We start from the raw sequence: 21,495 nt of genomic DNA, 5'->3' as shown, positions 1-21,495 counted from the left end.
GTCCCTAAGGGAAAGCAGACAAGTCCTAGGGCTGATCTCCAGAGCCCAAAAAGTACATACACATATAAGTATATACTAAAGTATATACAAGAGGTCTTGAATGCTCAACATAAAAAGTGTGGTCATCAATACAGTGGAGGGTAGGCAAGTGACCTATCAATACACTCAAATGTTTTTTAAACATATAACAGTACTTTCTTCATGGAATATGGTTGAGGTCAATAAAAAATGCTGATGGAAAATATAAAAGCTAGTAGTTATGCAATCTGAAAATATACTTGACCTCCCTCATCTGAGGACTCTATATAATGCATATACGGGAAGCAGATTATTTAAGCAAAGTCCATTCATAATCGTGAAAATTTATACAAATTTACTAATTCAAGCAATGCAAATAAGTTTCAATTTATTTCCATGATATGTTGATTTGATGAGAAATACAGTGCAGAAAGAACCATGTTGCTGACCACGTCTTAAATTTGTATTATTTATAGTTTTCCTCATGCCCCTTTTAGTAAGTGTAGCCATTTACAACCGCACACGCTATGTAACTCCAAACCAAGATTACAAGAACCAAAACACTCCAGATGTGTTAGCTTCTATTGGACTAACTAAAGAAACCCTTTTCTCGGACTCTAAAAGGTATACATTGTGGCATCAATGCTCATTAATTTCACTTATTCCAAAAATAAAACATGAATGCCTGTAATGTTTGGATGAGTGGAGAAGAGTTCATCGTGAACATTAGTGTATGCTACTGAAGCCCAGAGTAAATTGAACATCTGGACAAATATGAATTGCAACTGTATAACAGAGGTATCTTAATGAGGTAGTCTAAATAGGGCCAGTTAGCCATAAAGAGGACAAAATAGTGCAAGAACTGCTTTACCTCACAAACTTGGCAAACTGATTCTTGTCCAAGTCCAGCTTAGATATAAATTGGGCGAAGACAGGGCCCATAGGCACTACCATTAAACGGTGCCAAATAACACGAAAAGGTGCAAAAACTTATTTTTTCCTAAGTTGATGGTAAGACGTACAGTATATTTTGCCTGAAGTGTCACACTATTCCAAGTTGAGTCCACTATCATTTCACTTGTCTTCCAAAAGTTGGTAACACTAACATTTGTTCAAGTATATGTCGCCAGATTATTCGGAAGGAAGATTTCAGGTGAATGGTCCGACCATGCAGAATGGAGTTACCTGGATATTATACTGGATTTAAAAGTTTAGCAGCAACAAACACTTCTCAATCATGCATATTTCAACAAGCATTGTTACTTCCCTAAGGTTTGTTTTACCATCTTTGTAAACAACCCTGGCATATACATCCCTCTGCAAATTGGGCAGCATTGACAACGCAGGAAACATGTATCATAACCAAGTCCACAGGGATCAAATTAATATGTGGATGTGGCTTTTTTCACATAACTATGAGTTCACTTCACTGTCCATATCATCCACCCGCTGCTCCATAACTGACTCGATTACAACACAATAATTTACTGATCAAAAATTTTAGAAATTGAGTTTCTGGTTGGAATAGGTATGCACCCTGTCCAAACTGGACCCACAGTCTTAGTCAAGGTAAGTGTAGTACACACTAAAAGTTTACCTGTGCACACACTTTGGTAGCTTGGCACAAAGCAGTCAAGTTAAACTAAAGAGGCAATGTGTACATTATTTGTGCACAATCACACATACACTTAACACAGTGTAAACACCACAAAAGTGCTGTAGACAAATTTAGAAAAATAACCAATCTTTATCTGGGTAAAACGAGCAAAACAACAAAAATCCAACATACAAAGTCAAGATATGAATTTTGCACGATTAAAACAAAACGCCGTGCTTAGAAGTCAACAGCTTCAACCGGGGCAATCTGGTCACGCCGACTGGTGCAAATCCAAACGTTCAGTCCATCTGCAATGGAGCATGGGGCAGTACAGGAGTCACGTAGATCCACTGACAGTACCTTGGATGTGTCAATGCTCGGGGACGATGCATTGAAATACAGTGGTGATGCATCGCTGGCACAGGCAATGCGTCAGTTTCAAAGTCAGGCAAAGTAATTCATGCGTCAATGTCAAGAACGCTGTGCATGGGGTCTGAGATGTTGATGTCGAACTGCTATTCTGAAGGCAGGTAGAAGCTATGCTGGGCCAGGAATGCGTTGGAGTTGTGGACGGGGCGTCGCAGGTGTCAGTATTGCATTGTCCGAGATTCAAGCAGTAGTGGTGATTTGGAGGTGCTGAGTTTTAAGTCGAGGTTGTTGTGTCCCGCACTCAGTGAGCGGTTTCCATGACTTTGGTGCAGGCAGTGACAATGCATCTATTCCTTAGGGAATACTCTAGTTCCGAATGGCGCTTTGGTGTTGATGCATTGCGTTCATGGGATGCAGCACAAAAACATTCACTTTCAAGGGCCCAAGGGCTAGATTTGGCACCACTTGACAAGGCAGGACTCACAGCAGAAGAGCCCAGGTTCTGGTAGCAAGATGCAAGTGAAGTCTTTGATATCCCTGCATCTAAAGCTCTTGAAAACCACCTGAACAATGGGTTTTGAAAGAACATTCAAACTGCTGTTCCAAAAATGTTAGTTACTGTATTGAATGTCCCTGTACATTACATCATATTGGACAAATGACTTGAGAAGTAAAAAAGCGAATCATTCAACATCAATCAAGGATATTATGTAAAGTGGCTAATGCCCCTCTAGTTGATCAATATGTAAGTAAGGCATATGCCCCAAATGCAATGAAATGGGTGATTCTGGAGATGGTCAAGGGCTTAGATGCAGTCAAGATGTGGACCCTCTCATTACAATGAAAGAGAACAGGTGGATTTAGGTGTCTAAATCAGTAGATAAAAGATTTAACCAGCATGTGGAGTGGAATACCCTGGCAACACTTTGACAGGTTTAGAGGGCGCATGTGTCCTCTGAAGGATATAGTTATTGTGGGTAGGATCTGCTCTTTGTTGTTAAATATCAATAAGATAAGATTGACTTAAATTAAGATTTGATCTCTTAATGAATGAAGTTATTACTACCTTCATCAATATATATCACTCTGTTTTTTAAACAAAATTCAGTTATGTTTTGTGAGTACTTTCAGTTAGTGTTATCTTTAAATCTTGGCACCCTTATCTAATTGTCTGTAAGCTTACATTGGTACCTAGCCATGTAAAGATGGCTGCTGTTTATCTGTAGTCAGCACATGTGATGTTTCAGAGGGTGTGTCAGTGTTGAGATGCACATCTTACACCGCGTATCGCTGTGAAGAGTACAGCTGAATGATAGGATCTGCTCTGTTGTTGTTGTTAAATATCGATAAGAAAGGATTGACTTAAATTAAGACGTGATCTCTAAATGGATGAAGAAATCACAATCCTAGTCGATATAGACCACTCTATTTCTAGATTTATTTTCAGTTGTGTTTTGTGAGTTCTTTTTCAGTTAGTGCCATCTATACATCTGGGCACACCAATTTAATTAATATTGTGTGTAAGTTTATACATGTAAAGATGGCTTCTGTGTATCTGTAGTCAGGACACATAACGTTTCAGGGGGTGTCAGTGTCGAGACGTGTGTTTTTTACCATGTCTCGCCCTGAAGAGATCAGCCGAGCGATAGAGGACATACATATCGAACGCTACAGTACAGAGTCTAAGTAAGTGTTAGGCTCTGAAATGCTTTAGAAATATGGAAACTGACACTGTGAGTGTGAGGGCAGCAATTTTATGGCCTTTACTTGTGTTTTCTAGATGGAATAACCTGTCTTAAAAGTCGTGCTTTGGTAAGACCGCTTAGTGACATTTTTTGTGACTTTGCATATTTGTCAGAGTGCAGCATGTTGCGCCTAACAAACACTTTGTTTTTGACTTCACAGTGCAATTGCCGCCACGGAAAGGCATCAGATCGGGCCCATTGTAATATGGCTGGCGGTGTCAAACTGACACCGCCACCATATTAAACCTTTTCCGCCCTGGCCACAAGGCAACCGGGGCGGAAAAGCAGCGGACGGTCTTTCCGTCCGCCGCGGTCCCCCCGCCATACTAATATGGCGGGGGGCATTGGGAGACGATGTCAGGCGGATTGCCCCCGCCAGGCCGGCAGTGGCAACCGCCAGCCTGGCGGGGGCAATCCGCCCGACATCCTAATGGGCCCCTATGTGTTCTGCTCCTTACGATCTACAAGTGTGTTAACATGACACATAGCAGTAAAAAACCTCTAGCTAGAAAATAACAACTCAATTGTTTTCACTTGAGACCAAAATAAAACATATACAAAACAACAGAGCATTCTGTAAATGTTTAGAGATCTTTGGCCATTTTCAAATTTCTGTTTCTCAAAGTCTATCCAATATGGTATGATAACCTAAATTTAAACAAGTAATTGGACGTAACACGATCCCCAAATTTCACAACGGCTCTTTATATGTATTAGTTACATGAAAGTTTTTAATAAATGATGCAGCACCATTTTGCCATATTATGTTTTCCATTTATCAAACTAATGCAGTAAGATAGAGCATGCAATCGGAAGTGTTCATCCTTCAGTACATGCAGTAAAAGCCAATTACTGGGACTCTATTGCATTTTTTATAAAATTATTGACCAATAGATGTAATCAATAAGGATACTAGATGAAGAGGAGATTAAGATGGTGAATGAAGAACACCTGTTATCCATATAAAAACAGCTACATGGTATTTGTAATTACTCTCCAGCATATAGTACTGAGTAGGAAAGTATATTTTTAAGCATCACTGCTTGCATATGAACATATAGGCAAGAGTTTCATATGAACAGCATTTAAGTTTTCTTAATAACTTCAGCGTTATTTGATGAAATGGGGGTTGTCTCAATAGTGCAATTTCCAATGTCAATTCCCATAGGAAACCTTGCTCTCTGATACAGAGAAAAACAGAGTAGAAAATTGACACCACATTTGGTAGAAGTTAGACCTTACTTGGAAAACGTGCTTTTTGTAATTTTATGTAAATGCATGCAGTAATTTTAAAGAAAATAGCATTTAAAGAGCGGCTTGTGTTGGGCATGAAAAGGGTAACCCTAAGAAAACATTAGGTATATCCAGACAGTTAATCCCTCGCAAGCCTCCTTTTACTAACACATTTTTAAATTGGCTGCTTGTGATTGGTTGAGGGGGCCATTTTATTCCTGTGGGACCCAAACAACCTGATTGACCAGCTGCAACATTGAACACAATGTGCAGATGCCATTTACAGCACTTAGGGACTTAGTCCTAGGTCTTGAATTTCAAGAAAAAAGACCACAAAACAAGGCAGGGAGCCCACCTATAGGGACCACCCAGTATTTAAAATAAAAATAATACCAAAGGCCATGAACAGCGGTGTTTGGTCACTCCCAGGATGATAGGATGCGGCAACTACAGTCAGTCACTACTGTGCACAGCCAAAGTCCATGCAAAGTGGGGTTGGTAATCCTGCTGGGAGTTGGGACCAAGGCCTGGCAGCAAGTCAGGCCCTGCAGACAACGACCACTTCACACAGCTGAAAAATCTTGATTTATAGGAAAGTCAATACGACCACATTTTTTTGCACTTGGTTAGCATTATAAAAGTAATACAAAGCCTGTGCTAAGCATTAGTAAATCTGGGCTCATGTTTATATTCTGATCAACATTGTGCCAACTAATAATAAATCTTCCCTTTAAAATATACTAACACAGTTTAACATTAAGAAACAGACATGACAAGCAACATGTTTAATTTTTAATTAACCAAGAAAGGTGGCTCTAATAAGAACCTTTTTTGTTTGTGATTTTTTAAAACATTTTTCTACAGTTTTTATTTTTTGGAGTGGTTCAATTTAAATAAAAAAACTTGCCATAAGAAGATGAATAAAAAACGTTTTTATTCTTGCTGTCCAGTTAGTGGGCACCCAGGCACCCACCAGATTTCCCTGAGCTGAATAACTTTGCCCCCTGTTCGAAATTATTCTGGAGCAGTTGGTGCAGTATATCCCAATGTGGGAATACACCTGATTGAGATCCCTCTATGTTGCAAGGATTTCTGATTGCATAGAGCCTCTGGGTTGCATTTTGTCTTCTTTTGGCAGCATTGAATTGGTGAGTGTACCATGTGTTCAGGTGTATGATCTTGCTTTATGGGACAAAAAGGTACTTCATCCCAGTACCCATACTAAAATCTGAGGGATAAGTTACATGTGACCACCTTTGCTGGGACGTTTTGCTCCCAAGCTGGTACTGGGAAGCATTGTCTAGCGATGGACTCTGGAGTGGTTCTCATCTGCTTGACCTGCTACTGAGATTTTTCCTGTGGTGTCTTCTCTCCTCAATCAATCAATTGGTCTGGGGTTTTGAAGAGTGCAGTACTCACCTGCGAGAGTCTCAAGGCGCTGGAGTGGGGGGGATTTAGCAGCTCCGTAAGGGTCATTTTAGAGCCAGGCCTTGAGGTCCCTTCTGAATTGGTGCAGTGTTGGGCTCCGTTGGAGGTAAAGGGGGAGTTTGCTCGAGGTCTTGGCTGCGAGGTAGGAGAAGGGTATTTCACTAGCTCTGGCCCTGTAGAAACGAAGGATGGTGGTTAGGGCGAGGTCTGATGAGTGGAGGATTCTCTTGGGGACGTGGAAGGAAATTCTGTCCTTGAGGTATTGTCGTGCGGTGTTGTGGAGGGCTTATTGTGTGTGTGTGTTAGCAGTTTGAAGGTTATTCTTTTTTCAACGGTGAGCCTGTGCAGGCCGCCAAGGTGTTGGGTGATGTAGGTGTGTCGTGGGATATCGAGGATAAGTCATACTGTGGCGTTCTGGACGGTCTGGAGTTTGCGGAGGAGGTTTTTGTTGATTCTGGCATAGAGGGCATTGCCGTAGTCCAGTCTACTGGTGATGAGTGCATGGGTGATGGTTCTCCTGGACTCAGGGGGAGCCACTTGAACATCTTGCGAAGTATGCATTTTGTTTTCTGAATACTCCCAAAAAAGGGAAACCCCTCGAGAAAAATTATCACGGCACAGAACAGAATGCTGACACACCCATGTGCAAATTCCTCATGATGAAAAAAGGGTAAAAATGTGTTCGCAATGCAACAATACAGTGATACCAACCAATTTGATGGGTTTTACTGTGAGTCACAGGTACCACTGTACTATTTTTAGGTCCTGCGGTTCACCAACTGCTAAAAATGCAAAAGTGTTAATAAAATAATACAAGAGATCTTGGTTGTTTATGTACGTAAATTCAAACCTGTGGGCTCAAATAAAAAAAATACCCCTTCATAATAAAAAGACAATTTTGAATAAAACGTTGGTTCTGCAATATTTCTGATTTACCCAGAAAAGGAAGTTAAACGCCCTGCAGGAGTGACAAAGCACTCTGTCATTGGCTCTAGGGGTTTCTACTGGAGTACATCAGCACCTCTGGAAAATCCAAACAAAACAAAAATGAAAGGAGCCACCAGATAGGACACAAAGGGCCAGATGTATAGAGCACTTTTCAAGCCAGAAATGGCCTGATTCGAGGTTTCAGCCCATTAGCGATCAGAAAAATGCTTTTTCAAATTTACAAAATGCAAAATGTGATTCAGTAACTTGTTACCGAATTGCATTTTGCGTTTGCGATTCGTAATTTGGAAGGGGCATGTTTATGGCGTCCCTTACAAATAGAGAATCAGTACGATATGTGTTATTGTTTTATGACCGAGTTTCAGTTGCAAAACAGCAATATTATACCACCAGTTTAGAACTGGTGGTAATCCATTCGCATAGAAAGGGGAAGGGGTCTTAACGGATCCCTTCTCCTATGATAATGTAAATACACATATTTTTTAAGCGAATGCAGTGGTCCCATGGACCATTGCCTACTCTTAAAAAATGAAACTTCTAGGTTTAATTATTTTCTTTTTGAACACATCCTGTTTTCCTTTAAGAAAAATGGGCTGCATTTAAATAAAAAAGATTGCTTTATTAAAAAGTAATCACAGACATGGCGGTTTGCTGACCTCAGCAGCCACCAAACCTCTGATGGCTGTGATTCCTGATGGGTTGCAAACTGCGACCTACCTCATTGATATTCATGAGGAACGTCAGTGTGTGACCCACAAGGAATCACTAAATGAAACTCAATGGGGTATATACATCAAGCTAATTAGTGGTTGCAAACAGGCCGATTCGCAAATGCAGTTAGGGAATTGCAATTTGCGATTCCCTAAATGCAATGCAAGAAGCATTCTGAGAATGCAACTTTGTATTAAGGAATCCCAAATTACCATCAACTTCAAGTTGATGGCAATTTTCAATTCCTTAGAAAAATGCTCAAAATCGCATTTTTTTAAGTGCAATGTGGCACACACACATGCCCTTAGGGCATGTGTGTGCACCACATGTGCACTCAGGCCATTTTTGGGGGTACATCAGGGTTGCCTTTTGGCCCCCTAGCACCCTTGAAATTGCATGGGCAATTTGTCATGTCCTTTTTTGTAACCGCAAATTGCGAGTAGATTCCCATTCATTCCTATGGGCCTATAGGCCTATAGGCCCATAGGAATGAATGGGAAGTCATTTCCTATTAGTGAATTGCAATTTGCGATTTTCGAATAGGGAATGTGTAGGAATCACAATTTATTTTGCAACTCCTACATGCATAGGGATTTGCCGGTCCTTAATAGCGATTCCTTAAAAATCGCAATTCCTTATGTTGTTGTGCAGTTCCTATATATCCTATACAGGATCTGCTCATTCAGATAACATTAAATGTGGGTTTGGTGGCAGACTGGTTCAGAGCACCCCTACTGGATATGTTAGCCTGTTTGCATAATCCTGCTCACAGTGCCACTAGAGTCTCCTCCTATCGGGGAGAGAATAGTTTCCGGCAACCTCAGAACATGAGACCCCTGATCCCCCAGGATCGTGGAAACGATGTACTACTTTTTGTTCAGTCACACGTGCTCACTTAGTTGGTCTAAGAGATACACAGAATAAACAGTCTGGGCTTTTCAATAAGAATTTATTGAACAGTTGTTATTCTAGTGTAGAATAGATTTGCTGCGACAACCATTAGACAGTAGCAGAGATATATGATTAGCAGTACTATGAAAGTAAGGGGATGGTACAGTTCTACCATTTTGCAGTAATCATGAATATATACAAGTACGTAAAACGCATGATAAGAAAGTGTGTACTCCTACAATGCCTCCCTAACTAGATGTACCTAAATGTACCTATAATTGATGTAGGTGGTATGTGTTATGCCAAGAATTCCTTTAAGGTCTAGTCAACCCCATTACCTGAGTAAGGAGAGAATATGAGACCCCATCCTGGTCTCGAGTTGCACAGCCTGCAAGGGATGTTAGACCACTTCGAGCTGGAGCGTTTGCATGCAGGAACCTCAGCGTCTCTAGTCAGTGTGTCAGTCCGGAAGTCACGGTCTCCTGTGTCTCTCTAAGCAAGACATGATGTATATATACCCACAGGTCTCCCCAGGGGTCCTACCTCGCTGTGTTACTGTGTCGGCCTAAAGAATGACGTTGGGCTTGAACTTTAACATTGATATTATACTGGAGATGTTCGCCCTTCTGTGAGTCCTGCTGTGCATCCCAGAAGCCTCATGCATACTGTATGAGTATCGAACCAGGGAAAAACCTGTGTTCTGAATGCAGTGTTGTATCTAGGTAAAAGGTCCGTCCCTATGAACCATTATGTATGAAATGTAGGGAGGGATTTATGTGAAAGGTTGCAATGTTACCTGTGCCTATTTAGGATACCTATGTGGAATATAACAACGTTGATGCATGTGCCCCAATGAGGTTAATGAAACTCGTTGCTTTTCTTACATTAGAAATACCGATTTCCTCATTGCGATTCTGAGAGAATCACAATTAGGAAATAGGTATACCTAATGTATGGACATCTGACTCTTAGGGAACACTACTTAAAAAATTTGCAGACATCCTTTAGAAATGTCCTCAAATGTTTCCTCTGCACCATTAGCAAATTTGTGTTTTAGAGAGGCAGTCTGGTGTAAAAAGAACTCTAACTCAGAAAGAACTAGACACCAGGAGATACCAAACCACGACACCTAGCACAGGTGCCACATCAAAAGATGATGATTTTATTATCATTACATTGACATCTGCAGCACCACAACAACCAAGGTCTGAGAAAAGAATCAGTGGTGTTTAAGGTATAAGTAGTTCCAAGACATGGCTTGTCATGCCCCAACTTCTGTGCCATGGTTCTACACAGACCACTATAAAGGGGTGGATTGTCCTCCTCTTATAGACAGATGCCCAAATCCCCATTCTGGTGACATGAAGCCAGACAGATGTAATCACAATGGTGAAGCCATCATTAGCTTTGCCATCAGTTTACACTGATATTTCTTACAAATATGGATGGATAGGTCCCGTTATCATCCACTTCTAAATCAGTCCTTTTAATATCAATAAGAAGTACTTGGTGATATATGTGGGACACAATGTGGACCATTGTCTCTCTGTCCCTCTCATGTCAACATCATTTGCGGTCAGTTTTGGAAATCCGTATCAGGGCCCAATGGCCACTAAAGCAGGTTAATACTGCCAACACTAAATCACATTAACAAACTCATTGCACATGAGTGAGGCAGTATAGGTCTCACTGCTACCCTTACCGTATGGTTCCAGACTATCATGACATACACATCAACTGACAAAAATATAATGTCCTAAATACAGTTTACAAAAATATCACCCATTGGAGTTAATATTAGAAAATGACATTTAAACGTGTTGCATAAAAATCGCAGCTTCATAAATACCTAAGCAATACCGCACATCACAAAATATGAGACATTTGCATAAATGCGAGGATGCTTTAGAAAGTCCTTCTTTTTCCACCAAGCGGTAGTACCGGCCGAAAAAGGAGTCAGCAGAAACCACAAGGCCTGAACCATTTGATGGCATTTTACCCCACTGGAGATCAGACCAATTGTAGCTTAAATGCTTTGAGCACTGGGGAGTGTATGCCTCCAGCAAACGCCTCCAGGCACGGCTTTCCATATTATCAAAGCAACACATTTGCGCTAACAAGACCCCTCGCGCTCCCAAGGACACTTGTACACCTACGTTCGACTTACCTGCTGGCGTTTACATTCATGAACAGATTTACTCACAGATAAAAGTACACCAGCATTGTGTACTTTTGATTTGGAATAAATGTTCGCCATCAGCATACACTGCACATTCCAGATTGGTAAGGCCATTAAAAGTTGGTGAGAACCCACAAACATGAGTTTGTGAGTGTTCATAAACTTTTTTAGGGTCCACTCCCACCCACAATATTGCTAGAAATGTACGCCTGTCAATTGTAGAAGTACATTCTTATCCATGGAAAAAAATGGGAAGGAAACACCCCCAAACCTTGCATGCAGTGATTTAGCGGTGAGAAAAGGAAATCATCTGACGGTTGCAGCATCCAGGCAATGGTCCTGTTATCTTTTCGAATGCCTCTCAAAAAAGTTAAATCTATGGCAGGCATTTATAATATGTTTTGTGACTCAGACCCACAGAATTACATAATTATGTGAGCTGATAATGCCTCAATATAGAGGGGTCATTCCGGCTTCTATGGGCGTGATAATGTTATACTGGGTAATAACATCAGGAGGATTTATTAGCTAGGCACCATGCTTATAGATTTAGCCCTCGATTACAATTGGCCCGTATTTTCCAATGAGCCTAGTAACGTCGGAAATGTAATTTTTTTCACTCAGAACTTTAGCTGATAAAAACAGACAATTTATTTGTGTGAAAGACTAGAGGAAAAACACACAAAAATAGCAGAACACAGAGAATCAGCGATTTCCGCTTGATATTCACCAAAAACGTGCAATCCTTTGAAAGGTCCTGCCCCCGGCTTCACCAGACCAAAGAGCATGGTCATTTGAGGGTGGGGAAATAACGGGGATCAATGAGTTCAGGGCGCTCCCAATCAAGTTCTCTCTACCGCTACAAAAGAAAGCATTATGTTCACGTGGCTACTCAGCAGGTTGTGTTCTTAAAGATGCCTAATATGTCACTGGAAAGTCTCTACATCCTAAGTTACTTTCAACCATTGAGACCACTGAGTAGGTGTTGTTCATTAAACCTGAAATGCCTTTGTGTGTAATTTATTATTCTCTATTTAGATATTGATAGTTGTGCAATTAGCACATTTGGATGTTGCTCGGTTTCCCCTTCACTGTCTTAATGAACCCCACCAACTATCAACCTGTTACCCAGTCCCTCAATTGTCCCACCCAGACGCTTGAGTTCCATACTAATTGATAGTTTCATCTACAGTGACAGTGCCATCTTTACTGGCTAATTTAGTTAGTAATTCGACTCGGCTGTCATTTTGGGTGAATCCTCAAATTCACATCAAGAATAATTTTGCCAATATAAAACGCCCTGAGAGTTTTTGTAGTTTTTTATCACCTTAGTTTTGAACTGAGGTTAAAATAAATGATTACATTTGTAGGACGAAGGGATATTGCACAAGTGTAGTAATGATTTTTTCAAACCCATAACTTGCTGTTGCCTTCCATTATGCTTGTAATATCAGTAGAAGCCACCCCCTCTGGCGCACTTATGCTTGCGGGTTCACGGGGTCCATTAGTGTAGACTAACAGTACTGTGTCATGGGTACACTATGCCAGAGATGTACACTTCACAATCCACTCCAAGAAGTAGATCAATAAAATATAGGTGGCATCCTCCCAAGAGGTTCAATATTCAAAGAATGTTAATACATATGAAACTAAGATTCTGGAAAAAGTCAGGCAAACAGAAGAAAGTTGAAGTCCTTTTTCCATATCTACACATATAAGCATGGCAAACCACTACAAATATATCTAGAAAAAATCATATTTACTTTCTTTTGAAGTTCTTGCTACCACTGTTTTAAAATGTTTTAGAGCTGAAAATAGCAACTGTTTCTATTACACAACATAATTAAGCATGCCCATGTGTGCAAAATTCTACCAAGCTGCTGCAAGGTTTTATTTGTTGTGTTTATATTACCGAATAAAAGCTAGTAGCAACCTATGAGTTATATTCCAGAGTGAATAAATGCTTCAGAAAGTATGCTGAACTTAATATTTAATGTGCCACATGATCGTCAGCTTATAAAAAACAACAAGGGCACCCAATCGAGTCAGCACAGGACCTCGGGGAACATATGAGTAAAGACAACAGCGGTCCTATGCATGGAGGGATATAGTCAATAGGTAAATATAGACACAATGGAAACTATATTGTAAATTGACTTGCCCATTTAGGAGATACCTTCAACAATTTCTTGGAGATGGGCACAAGCCTGTGCACAGACGTTTACCAATTGTCATGGTTAGCGGAGTGGATAGAAGGTGGAGAAAGGTTTTTAGGCAAAAGCTATTGTTTTCTGTGCATATAGCAATAACAGAATTCACATTTACACCATTACTTGAAATATAGTAACAGATACCCAACAGAGTATATGGTGTAGAAGTTGTCGACGGCGTTTCGATCCCATTACATAGTTACAGGGATCATCATCAGGACTGAGTAAAGCCTAATCATTCCAAGCCATGATAGCCGCATTGGGAGAGGTGCACACAGTGGGTGCCTGCCAGTGGCAGGGAGTAGGGGGCAGTCGTCGACTGCAAGTGCTTCCCGGCCCGGGAAGCACTTGCAGTCGTCTGTTAAGGCTCGTGAGGAATCAGCCCATTGTTGGCGCCTCAACCACTCCACGGGGAGATTGATCTCCATGGCATACCTGCCTGAAACCCAACCCTGCCAGAAACGTAATCACCGTTTAAGCTGCCCGTTTAAATTGGGACCATCCGGTTCCTCCGCGGATAACGACTGCCCCCTACTCCCTGCCACCGGCAGGGAGTAGGGGGCAGGGAGCTTGAATCCAGTGGCAAAGTGAGCGAGGGACCCGCGTCTGGGCATACCCTGCAAACTTAGGGCAAACAAGGCAAACCACAAGGAGATGATGGACGAGTGCTGAAACTTTTTAGACACTCACCCCAAGTCACAGATCTGGGTTGAATCCATCATCATTCTTTAGCTCACTTCGCCACCTCATTTCTTGGAGTACGACAAGCATACTTGTTAATTGTGAGGAACATTTCCTACACTTCGCAGTGCAACTGATTGGCACGTAACACACATACCTTTGGGTTCACTTACTTCCTAAAAGTGGCATTTTCAAACACGCAATTTAAAAACAATCTTCACTAAAAGAGGTGTGAATAAAGTTTGAGTTCAGAGAGCCTAAACCTCATTTCTCCAATTCTCCCAATGGGAAGTTATATGTGTAAGATGTTACAAAGTATCTCCTATGTTATTCTATGGGACAGACAGTCTTTCAATAGTGAGAAACAAAATTGAAGTATTTCACTATCAGCACATGTCGCACACACCAGTATATGTCCTACCTTTCACATTCACTGCACCCTGCCCATCGGGGTACCTTAGGCCTACCTTCGGGAAGGTTAGGGCCTGGCGAGTGGATGCCATTGCCAGGTTGACATGGCAGTTAAAACTGCACGCAGACACTGCAGTGGCAGGTCTGAGTTACATTTGCAGGGCTACTTATGTGGGTGCCACAATCAGTGCTGCAGGACCACTAGCAGCATTTAATTTACAGGCTCTGGGCACACTCAGTGCACTTTACTAGGGACCTACCAGTAAATCAAATATGCCAATCATGGATAACCAATTGTAATAACAAGTTGTACAGGGAGCACTTACACTTTGACACTGATTGGCAGTGGCCAAAGCATCTAAACCAGCAATACCAACATCCAGCACAGCATCAAAAAAACAGGCGGTAGATGCAAAAGGTCGGGAGAAGCCATGCCAAGGATGCCAAGTTTAACACATACATATAGAGACCGTTCAATATAGATAAATTGTATTTCCCTTTCTCTTTTTGACCTTATAGCTATGAATGTTACCACAATTTGACATGCCTTTCTACAAATGTGTTTAGAATAGGTCTGTATAAAACAATTACAAATATTATTTTTTTAATGCACACACTTTTTTGTAATTTAAAAGTATTACTTGGTACAATTTATTTCAAATCTGTGCATTTATTGCAACATTCAGATGTCAGAATTACTTTTGGCTTTAAAGGTTTATTAGATAATCTATTGGAGTACAAAAGTGTAATCACTCTATATAATAAAAGTTGATAGAGCAAACCTACTAAATATTTCCATGAATAATATAACAAATATATATCATAATACAATAAAGCTTCAAGGAAATAAGCTGAGAGTCTAACATGAGCAAAGAGGAAGGAAGAGAAGAGAGTGGGAATGGTTTATGGATGTACTCTAATAATGATTAATAACAAATGTAATTTCATGCACATATGTGTGTACGTACAAAGATATAAAGTGTAATCAAATTAAAGAAAATTTCATAGAAGTCAGAATTATTGAAATATAAAAAATATTCCAGAACCAGTTTGTCCCTTGAAGACGAAAATGTCCAACATAAGTCATGGAGGATTGGATCCATGGCAAAGCTTTGGAATATCCACATATGAAACAGTCACATACAATACATGTAAATGGAGCTCTTCCATGTGGTGCGTGGCTATCCTGAAACTTTCACATGAATCCTGCTTTCCAAACCTATGTCAAACGCACCTGCCTTAAAAGAGGCACTTTATTTGATGTAGACAATGGGAAATGCGAGCACCTGAGCCCATACTCACAGTTAGAACGACAAAGACAACGAATAGAAGCAAATCACACGTAACAACATTCGCTGGGCTTTATGTGTATCTCCGACGTTCGAATCCACAATGCTGCACAGCCCCCCCCCCAGCTTTCATACCACACTAGAAATATCCAGCATCATTTCCACAATGAAAATCTCTTATCAAAACCCACTCCACTGTCAAAAAACAACCACTAACTTGTCAACATGTTCACATTTTAATAACTGTAATTGTTGCTTGCAATTAGGAAAGAATGAACACGTCTGGCCTTGAACATAAATAAACTCCTTGAGCTGGAAACAATAATATTTTACAATAAAAAAAAACCTTAAACGTTTCTTCTGCATTCACTTGATCTAGCTGTCATACGGCTTATTGCAAAACTGTATTACAGCCTCTTTGACTTCTTCCATCTCGCTGGAAACTGAAATAACAGGCGAAAATGTTGCCTGGATTGTGGCTGTATCTAGCATCTCTTCTAAGAGTGACTCACAAATTGTCTTTGATGTCAGAACTAATTGGCCACATTACAGACGGCAGTCTAGCAATTTAGGTTAAACACGTATGCCTGTTACTTGACATGCACGCTAATAGTGAGAAGATGACTGCTGCAAGACATGCCATTATCTAGCCTCATAATTATGGGAGCATTCAGTTCAGACAATTACATTTTTCCCCAAAAACTGACTGACTTTAAAAAATGGTGATATAAATGTGACTGTAAGGAGACTTATTTAAATAATCTATTAAACTATAAAAGATACCACTGCTTGCCCACAACGTATACATGAAGTAACTTATTCTTCTCAAACATTGGCTTGTTTAGAGATTCGTATACTTTTTGTATGCTCCCGTGTCAGGCTGGTAATCCCACGCTTCACGTGTGGGAAATATCCACGTCGCCTCTTTATCTATAAAGATACCTGTGCTGCAGAGATAGGGGTAAGTAACTCATTCTCAATTGGTGAATCGTTGAGGATGTCTGCTTTTCTTGAACCCGAGACACACTGCACCTTAAGTGTGCGGATTGAATGTCAGCGTATATAGTGTTTATAGAAGAGTTCATTAAACTGTTCACTCAGCGTACACTTCACCTGGCCTACCTAGGAAGCACCTCAGGGCATTTCATTTGCAGTATTAATTCACTAAAGAAAACTCCAACTGGGTTAAACTGTCCCAAATAATGACCAGGACACAAAAGGAACACTGTAGCCAACTCAACAGATATGCATATTTCAGTAGGGTGATCCGCCTACTATAATGACCGCGTGCTTTTTATCCAGCACCACATCGGTGGGTGGAAATTGATCCGGTGAACAAGCGTTACACCGCGCTGCATTCTTCCTGCCCACCACCGGCTCCTCGCCTCTGTCAAGGCACTCGCTCTACGCAGTGATATTCAATATTCATTTTAAGAAAGAGCCTCGAGGCTGTGACACTGGATACCCACTTGTTTTCCGAGCCACCCGGAGTATGGAGTGAAACACATGGCTGTAGGGGAGAGGCGGTGGGGGTCAGTACCTCTCGTATTTACAAAGCCTGCCCGGAACGCACACGGAAATACATTTCCCGCCATAAAATACAACCTGGAAGAAACATGTTTAGACCGAAAATATGTTAGGCGCATGCATTTCGTTTTATTATTTATACAGCGCATAAAACCATGTCACTAAAACAAGGTTCAAGGCGCAGAGGCAGCTATACGAGAATACGAATTTAATGCTAACCGGACGTTAATCTATAGCTCTCTTTTGATATCTAATCCACGCAGATAAACGCACACAGGCGCACGCATACCATATGCACAAACGCAGGCGCCTGATGATTTGTGCCGCGTGGTAACATAAGCTAGAAGCAGTTCAGGCGTGCACTAGTTATTGCATTCTGGAGCACAGTGTAAAGCAGCCAAGAGTGAAATTAAACAACACTAACCCCTTTTTGCGCAGTTTGCGTGCACGTTGTGGGAAAAAAAACCTTTTGATGACAAAGCAAAACAACACAAGACGGTAGACGCGGGGGTTACTTTGCCTGCGAGGACTGCAAGCTAATTAAGCGGTGTAAAACCAGTCATTAGCCGAAGCGGAAAGAAGGCTTATTCTGACAGCAACAACAACAACAACAGCAACCACGCCACACCGGAGCCCAGTCACCCGAGCAGGCTCCGGACTTTTGGCCACGCTCCAGCAGCTAACTCCAGCACCCCGCTCGCTGGACAGCAGCTCAGCGGCACCGTGCCGAGCCAGCCCCACGGCGGGCAGCTGCGCGCGAAACTACAGTGATCCTCATATTTTTATCCTCCGCCGCCGTATGTTCATTCACAGAGGTGATGCTCCAACCACGTGGCTTTATTTCCATTCACGCAATAAGGAGAGGAAGATGACACTCACTGTGCAGCCGGGAGACGCGGTGTCCCTGCAGCCTACTGCGTTTCACTCAGCGCCGCATCCCCTGGCCATTTGGCTGTTCGCAACAGGCCCCTCGCACTGGATATATTAACAAGTGCATCCCGCTGGAGCTCCGCTCAGCACATCTAGACATGCTCAGTTTTCTGACCTTCTCCGTCTGGGAACTACCAAACGCGTCCGAGGAAGGAGGGGGTAATCTGGATTCTACCACAGCGTTTCTAAAAATAGGACCTGCGAAAAGAACAGCTGGAGCTTAAAGGTACACGGACCTGCCTTCCGCTCGGCTATAGGTGCAGCATCTTCCTCCACGAGCCGATTCATTCAGTTATTTGGGCTCTGACAGTCGTTCTGTGCGAAGATAATAAAAACAGCACCCAGTGGAAGGGCAAACCATCTCCCCGTTTCGTGTTTAAAAAAATCTTTTGCAGCTAAGTATCTGAGAAAGCTAAAGAGAATGTATTGCTGTCAAGAACTTAAAATGCAGTCCAATTTATTCCCACTTCAGACGTTTCTCAAGTCGCCCTTTTGACCTTGTGTGGAAAGGAAAATTAAAAATATTTCAATTTAGCATACTACACGGTTTCGCTGTAACCATGCATGAGAAGAATGTAGATGTGAGCAAATAAACAATTGTCAAGCACTATGATGGGTTCCTCACCCTGCACAAAACAACACACCTTTCCACATCGGAGCATCCTGGACCCTGTATACATTATATGCAGAGGGGCTTGCAGCTACTGCAGCAATACACTCCATTGCCAAATACAACATATAACAAGGTGAAGCAGAAAACAAAATCAGATATTCAGGCAGCTTTATACAGTACCGTAGACCCACTAAAACTGAAGAGCATTGCCTTGAACCAACACTGATTTTTAGCCGGGCACAATTTAGATATAATTAATGAGGAACACGTGTTTAGAATCTGGGAGAGGAGCTGTAGTTTAATGGCAATACAACTTGACAAACATGTGGCTCTTTAATTGTTCTTGCCTACCACTATACTACTCATTCCAAGACATTCCTTTATTTTTGTTTTACCAAAATTATAACATGCTTAGTTTTAACAGCTTTCAGTCAGCCCATATCATCCTTTAGGCAGCTATTGTGTCAATCATATTCTTCTCCCACCAACTACAGCATAAACCATGTTGAGTAACTTCAGTGTGGTTGGCGCCATTCTGCTCTTATACAAGGAACGCTACTGCAATCAAAATAGCTCCCCCCTTTCAGTGCAAGCAGGAGCTACTATAGCAATGTGTTATTTTTGAAACCCAAAAATATTTTGCCTTTAAATCAATGTTTTCTTTAGATTAATGAGAGCCCGGTAACTTCTCAAAATAAAACGAAACAATCGTTGGCTATGTCGGAAGGCAAGCAGCTAACACAGCTCTTAATGGCTTTCTAATGCTTGTTCCCATTTGTTTTTAATATCACCTTGGTATCATTGACATTTTCTATCTGCTGTGCCCACACTCAGCTAGTACACTTCATCAAAGCCAACAACATCCTAGGCAGCTCTCAATCCGGATTCCGCTGTAACCACAGCACTGAGACCACCCTCCGCGTCGTCACAGATGACATCCGCACCCTCCTCAACTAAAGTCAAATGGCAGCCCTCATCCTCCTTGGCTTATCAGCAGCCTTCAACATCATCTCCCACCACACACTAGTCACCAGACTCCACAACGCCGCTATCCAAGGAAAGGCCCAATACTAGTTATGAATTGGGTGATGAAGACTGGTGCTCAGCCTAAAATTGGATCGTTTTGAGAGCTAGCTTTTATAGTTCCGGGTGCCACCTGGGTGACGTCTCCTGTCATGGACGCCTGTGCAATATTCAAAAGGAAGTGCTTCTAATATGCCATTAGTTGCATCCCCTGGTGCACACCTATATATCCTGGATATTGGTCAAGGATTCCTTTCACCAAAAAATATTTTTCACAGCTTTTGTAGATTTCATTTTGATGTATTCAATATATATGATCATTTTCTTTCTGAAATTATTTTCATTTCATATCTTGTATTTCATAAGTATTCAATTGACATCATGGCCTTTGATTATATCCAATGCATTTCGGGCATTGTGTGCCCTTCATCAGGGAGCATGTGCTATGCAAATTAAACAAAAAATATATTCTCTTTAATACAATATTACCCAACATGGGTTGCTAAAATACTGTAAAGTTCACTCCATGCGTATCAAACGTGCTCTCTATGCTCATGGTGTATTGTGCCCAGTGTTATGGATGTGTACGGGAAATTCAAGAGGTGAATATACACAAAACGAGTGTTAAACTTACATGTCACGGGTGGAGCGAATTCCTGCCAAGTTTGAAAACTAAGAATGAAAACAGAGTCATAAGAATCCTCATCACGGCATACATACAATATCGCTATGTGGATTTCAAAAGTCCGTCTTACAACTTACAGTTTAAGATGCGTGGCGTCTCTTCCTAAATTCAGTTTCGCGAAGTGGCCAGAATGCGCTTGCTGAGTGTGTTCATGGACTGCTTCCTGATACCGAAGCGGAAGCAATTCGATAGGTTGTCAGTGCCGATCACGTGACCGAAAAGATAAAAGAAGGCATAACAGTGGCAAGCAAAAATATATTTAAAAAAATGAATAAAAATATTAAATAATAACTCGTGAAAGAAAAAACCAGGAGGTAAATTGTGTAAAAATGTGAGCCAGTGTGAAAACCACGATAAATATATGTGAAATTAAAAACGCATGGTAAGGGACATCCCAAGCATCGTTTTAGTAGAGTAAAGGAATACAGTAACAGCATAACAAAATTGCCATTATACAGTATAGATAACACACAAATTCAATGCGATCATTTAAACCAAAAGGTTTGCTTGAGTTCATAGTATGAATCCAACTGTTCTCTCTTTGGAGGAGATGTTTATTATTGTCCAATCCTTCTCTCTTGCAGACAGTTTCTAGAATGAGAAATTGTAGTTGTGACACATTATGATGTTCTTCCAAGAAGTGAAGTGCTACTGATGATTTTTGGTTATGGGTCCTTATGTTCGATTTATGTTCGTTAATCCTTGTTTTAATTTTCCTTTCAGTCTTCCCAACGTACACTTTGCGTCAGGGGCATTTCAACATATAGATTACATTGGGAGTGTCGCAAGTCACATTCACCCGCAATTTGATGTTGTATCCCTTCATCGGATGAGTTATGGTAGTGCCTCTTATGATGTTATTGCAGTTCCCACAATGTAAACATGGTCTGGTACCTCTGTATGTTATGGGTGTCTGTATTCGAGATTTAAGAAGTTCACCTAGATTTTTGCCTCTGGTGTACGCAAAAATAGGGGGATTATCAAAAACAGTATTGGAATCTGGTTCT

General features: G+C 41.2%; 1 protein-coding gene across 2 annotated transcripts in view; it reads right to left on the bottom strand.

The window, feature by feature from the left end:
* The window catches only part of OXR1 (oxidation resistance 1), a 1,826,889-nt gene extending 1,808,596 nt beyond the window's left edge, over window positions 1–18,293 (bottom strand). For both annotated transcript variants that reach the window (XM_086966107.1, XM_086966110.1), the window contains exon 1: window positions 18,117–18,293. The gene's annotated coding sequence lies outside the window, so the exon portion shown is untranslated. The remainder of the gene's footprint in view (window positions 1–18,116) is intronic.
* Window positions 18,294–21,495: the final 3,202 nt, after the last annotated feature.

The sequence above is a fragment of the Lissotriton vulgaris genome, chromosome 4_1 (assembly GCF_964263255.1).
Source record: "Lissotriton vulgaris chromosome 4_1, aLisVul1.2, whole genome shotgun sequence".
Taxonomy (NCBI): Eukaryota; Metazoa; Chordata; class Amphibia; order Caudata; family Salamandridae; genus Lissotriton; species Lissotriton vulgaris.
The sequence above is the reverse complement of the archived record's forward strand: the minus strand, read 5'-3'. Positions and strand labels throughout refer to the sequence as shown.